The sequence below is a fragment of the Lutjanus erythropterus genome, chromosome 21, assembly GCF_056507025.1.
Source record: "Lutjanus erythropterus isolate fLutEry1 chromosome 21, fLutEry1.hap2, whole genome shotgun sequence".
NCBI lineage: Eukaryota > Metazoa > Chordata > Actinopteri > Lutjaniformes > Lutjanidae > Lutjanus > Lutjanus erythropterus.
In genome coordinates, this window is record NC_139337.1 from 7,243,083 (window position 1) to 7,248,708 (window position 5,626).

At 36.8% G+C, this 5,626-nt stretch overlaps 2 non-coding genes across 2 annotated transcripts; both read left to right on the forward strand.

The window, feature by feature from the left end:
* Nucleotides 1-53: 53 nt before the first annotated feature.
* Nucleotides 54-135, forward strand: trnas-aga (transfer RNA serine (anticodon AGA)). Its single transcript has one exon. It is a non-coding gene; the product is annotated as a tRNA-Ser (tRNA).
* Nucleotides 136-2,636: 2,501 nt separating this feature from the next.
* trnag-ucc (transfer RNA glycine (anticodon UCC)) lies at nt 2,637-2,708 on the forward strand. The gene has a single exon. It is a non-coding gene; the product is annotated as a tRNA-Gly (tRNA).
* The last annotated feature ends 2,918 nt before the right edge of the window (nt 2,709-5,626 follow it).

Genomic DNA, 5,626 nt, shown 5'->3' on the forward strand with positions numbered 1-5,626 from the left:
TTGCACATGTCATGATTGGTCACACAAGTTTCAGAATTTTACCACAAATATGTGTTGTTGTGGCCGAGTGGTTAAGGCGATGGACTAGAAATCCATTGGGGTTTCCCCGCGCAGGTTCGAATCCTGCCAACAACGATTGCTTTCATGTTGTGTCTGTTGCATTGATGAACCTTGATTGTTACAAACATCTCAGTCGCTTATAACACATATACTACATGTACACTGTTTACAGCCGTAATGGTGCCAGAGTTAACATAAAACCCGGCAGGCATTGTTGAAAGATGAGGTCTTTGAATCCACAGAGAATGAAAACTGAGGCAGCTTCTCATTTCTAGGTGACGATCCTGGTGTCAGCCAATATGAGGACTCTCATTAGCAGATTTCATAAGTGTAGCTGGCTAATGTAAGCTTATGTGCTACCTTGAGTCAGCCAAGAAATCCATCTCCAGCTGAGTTTTTTGATTTTTCTACATGACAAATTTTAAAACTAGATCCCTTTGAAAGTGCATTAAATGTGTTAAGTTGCATACATGATAACAGCTGCATACATGATATAATATTAGTGCTAGGGATGCACGTAATGATTATTTTAGTTAAACTAACTATTAGTTTACTGAAAAAAAAATCAAAAACTTTTCTCATTAATATTTCAATATTTTATTCAATCATAATCTTGAAAAAAGTCACATAAATAAGATTAGAATAATGATAATAATGACATTTTAAAATTTGTCTAATTTCCACTTTATTTAATAGAATCCATGTCAGATGCCTGATCACAAATGTGGTGGACCACAAATTCAAAAGGAGCTGTGATGCATATTAATTTAATAACTAATCACTGTGTCAAGCCTTTCACTGAAGTGGACAATCAGAATTTTGCCTTAAAACCTAAACTGTTTGTGACATGGAGTAATTTCATCACTGGAGTGATGATTATTACTGGCAATGTGTGTTTGCATCAGTTTGGGGGAAAGAGGATAACTGAAATGAATTACAGACAGTTTTTAATATTAGTTTTAGCCATTTCTCACTCATACTGGCTGATAAAGTGAACTGAAAGTTAACAGCAGCAGTGCATACATGATTTTTAACGCGAGTGATGAAGAAACATGTAGAAAATCTATTTTAAGTGACTTCTATTAAGAGAAACATGTTTCATGTTTTGATAATCCTCATATATCGTGCTTGGGTACTGACAGGATGATGCTGCTGTCTTGCTGCTTCTGCAGCAGAAGAAGGACAGAGTACTCTGTGCTTCACTGTCAGCACTCGTGCGGAGTAGTTGCACTGCTGTGATAAACCATGTCCTGTTTGCACAACTAGAGAGTCATACTATTGTGTCTCTGTCTATAATGCTCGCACACTGTAGATAACCATGGCGAGACTTGCTCTCTGCAGCTTGTTCTCCAGGTGAATCTGTGCTCTGACTTATTTTCATAATAGATTATGTCGACAAATTGCCCCAGCCCTAGTTACTACTAAAAGTCTGAAAGAGGCAAATGAAGTGAAATGAAAGGCAGGAATATTAGATTAGTGCAGCTGACCTTGACTTGGTCATCCAGCTGGACCAGTTGGGCCTCAGGAAGTGACCTGGGGAACGAGCTAAACTAGCCCAACTTAGACCTGTAGCGAACTAGAGAGATGCATAGTGTTGGCTGACTTTGATTTGACTCTGAGACCAATTAGTTTTAAATTTATACATATACATATGGTTGCTTTTGAAATACACCAGTTGTTCCTCTGCTCAAATATATAGAAGAAATCTAGCCCGTTCATAACAGTGCTGAGACTCCAATATGACACTCATTGCCTCTTTACTTTTGTCACTAAACTGAGGTATAAAATAATAAATAATGAATAGATATATACACTGACCACCAAAGGTAGAAACATCAGACTGACACAGGGTTTCAGTTAGTGCCTTTTTAACATTGCAACAACATGACATAACATTAGCACAGATTGACTACTACTTACAGTTTTAGAGTGAAAATCAGGACAAGTAAGAATAACTCTGTGACCAGCTACGTGAAGAAGAAAACTGCTATCAAATTTCATGGATGGAAACAGTACTGGAGTTACAAATGTTTTTTGAGGTAGAAAATGCACTCATTAATGTAAACTAGTTCTTTGTTAAGATAAGAAGAAAACTGTGCTGGACAACTTTAAATTGTAACGGCAGTTTAATAAGTGGCATATCTTGTGTAGATGTTAACCAGTTTCAAATGGACCTCATTTCATCTTGAGAGTTACTCAACTCTTAAGTAATTTCAGGGTAATGTACATAATGTGTGTGCTCACTTTATACCAGATACAGAATGCCACAAGTATCTAAAGCTGCAAATCCTTCTGCCTTTAACTTAGCACTTCTAGATATTCTATAATGTTTTGAATTGTTGGAGTCATTATCTGTTAGTTGTTCAGTCATTTAGATTTGTTCAACACTGGTTCTATTTTGATCTCTCAAGTTACTGCTTGTTACAGATATGTTGAAGTGTTTCTCCTCTCTTCTCTTGCTCTGCCTCTCTGTTTCTCTTCTTGCCCCGCCTTTCTTCACACTCTCCTCCCTCTGTCCCAAATTCTCACACTGACGTGGACTGATGAGTTGGCAGCCAAATTCCTCCTTTTCCACAGCGATGGTGGTATAGTGGTAAGCATAGCTGCCTTCCAAGCAGTTGACCCGGGTTCGATTCCCGGCCATCGCAGATATAATTTAATTATAATGTTTTTTTGATAGATGTGTTCATTTATCAGACTGGTTAGGCATTTTCTCAGTCCATTCTACCTTTTACAGGCTTTAATGACATCTATGTTCTGCAGGTTTAACCTCTAACAAATATTGCTTTGCATCTCTGATGTCCAAAACTCATTATCCAGATGGGGTATAGCTCCGGTTTTTGTCAACCTCTTCTATTAAATTGCCTCAGTGCCCCTTGAAGTCCTCTTAAGAGCCCTGCAGAATGTTTGGAAGCAATGAAAAATTAGGGTTGTACCACAATGTTGAATCACAACGATGTAACAAAGATGTAAACATACATACTGTACAGAATATAATTAAAGATCATCATAATGCACCAATTTAATGTTGCAGGCATGCCATCAGACACTGAATTTTACATCAAAACCTGTTGTAGGTATGTAAAACAGGCCTTCAGTTAATAAAGTCTGATTAAAATGAACCTATTTTTATCTGTTCAGCAACCACACAATGGGAAAATGGTTTGTTCCTTCACTGAACAGCAAGAAGTACTCACTAGTACTTGTGGAGAGCTCTATCTACTATTACCAGCAGATGGTAGTATTTGTCTTTCATGTTCGTTGAGGAACCAATGAACATCACTGTAAATGCTGCCTGTTTCAGATCAGACTCAGAGGCAAACCCCATCACTGCAGCAGAACTTGACGCCTACTCACATGTAACACTTTTAGAAAGAGGAAGAGTGGGCCTGAGCTAAAAAGCTGGCTGAAAAAAAAAGCGCTTCACACATTTCAACCACTTGGGTTTCCCTGATGCAAAATCAGTAGTAGATACTGCCAGTGACTAAATATGAACAATCAAATATAATGTAGTAGAGGCCTTCACTAAAACTTGATTCATGCCTCATCTATGTGATGTACCTGCTAGCTGGGGAATCCAAGCAGGCCCACATGAAGTGGCTTCCAATGAAATGCTACTCTGGGGTTTTTCACAATTTTATTACCCTTGTCTGCTGACATACTGTGGAATATATATTATCAGTCATGTAGTTTTGCTTCATGTGCCGTCATTAGTAGCAACTAAATGTACAAAACTATTTGGATGCCTGATTTGAAATCTATGCAAAAAATTGTGGTGGAGGAAGTATTTGGATTCTTTAAGTAAAAATACTACTGCAGCATTGTAAAAATGCTCAATTACAAGTAAAAGTCCTGCACTGAAAATCTGACACAAGCAAAAGCATGTAAGTATTATCTGAAAAATGTACTTAAAATAGTAAAAGTACTAGTTGTGCATTATGCTGCCCAATGGAATATACTATAGGATTATTTACACTCGAGTGGCTTTGTTGTAATTAACTAAATTTACTAAAAGCTGTAGACAATTTAATTTTAAAAACCTTCAATCTAGTAAAGATATTTCTGTCCTTTGTGCAGTAGGAAGAGCTGTTTTTAATCTAAATCATCATTCAAAAATGTGATGGAAAAGACTCTTGAAAGAATAAGGCAGGGTGTTGCATGAGAATAATGAAAAAGTTGACTAGAAAGTTTCTCATTTGCTGTGAAAACAGGTTGGAATATCCCTAGTTTTTTTCACTCTCTATGAGAATCAGACTTAAAGGATTATTTCCACGCTAACAGACTTGAGAAGAGGGTTTTTCACTGAATATTTCACATTTTAAAAGCTGGTTATATTTTTCTAATGACTTTTTGCACTATAAGCAAAGTAAATATAACAACGGCTTTCAAATGAATGTAATTACATGAAGTACTTCATATGTAGTATAAATAGCATAGAAGAAGTAGGAAGCATAAAGTAGCATACAAAAAATATAAGTACTTCAGTACTGTACTTAAGTACAGTTTTAGAGTAAACTAAAAGCAAAGGACTGGGAATTCAAAAGAGATCTGAAAGTGAAACTTTTCAATAGGACCAAAAAAAAAAGGTTTTAGATGGTTTGTGATCCCTCTTTACTCACGGGAGCAAAACTATTTTAGCTTCAGCGTTCTTGGTCTCCAGAGAATCAATCCCACAGTCTTTGGTGATGCACTGACATTTTGTCTAGAGCCACCATGAAGTTTACATTTGTGGTTTTATGTCTCTGCACCTGTTGGCTAATTTTTCCAGTAGTTTATAACCAAATACTTAAAACAAATAATGACATTCACATTAGCCTAAACTTAACTTTGTGTTTATTACTAATTAGCAAATGTTAGCATGCTAAAAAACTAAATTATGATGGTAAACATGGTAGACATTACACCAGATAAAAATGTGCTAGGTTAAACATACTACAGTGAGGATTTTAGCATGTTGACTCATAGCACCACTGTGCTGTACAGCCTTACATAGCAGATACCATGGCTGTTGACTCTTATTCTAAATAGTCCGTTTATTTTATATACATATGTCATGCGACTTACATAGTCTAGTAACAGCCCACGTGGGTGCAGTTAGTGCAGAGGCTGCACTTTCCAGTAGGCTGGGCCTGATGTCTTTATTTACTTTGATAGTAGAGAGAGAGAGAGAGGAACTCAAGTGTCCCCCACCCACTCTTGCTACCATGAAACCATGTTCCCTAACTAACCAACAAAACTCATTCTGTCCTTTCCATTAAAGTTAATCACTGATCAAGACTGTCATTTCATTATCAAATACCAAATCTCTGCTCGCAGTGTCACAGCTGGAAATCATGAGAGGATTCAATCAAAAACCCTGTATTGCTCAGCGATAGCGTAATTTGTCAGCATTGCTGATACAGAAGTAATGTCGGGGGCATTAAGTTAGAAAAAGAAAGTAATCAGCAGACTGAATGTGAAACATCCTGACATACTGAATGTTTAAATTTCTCAGGAACCTCTCTTAGTTGTAAAGTGGGAAATCCAAATTAAATAAATGTAGTCATGAAATGAAATATCACAGGCA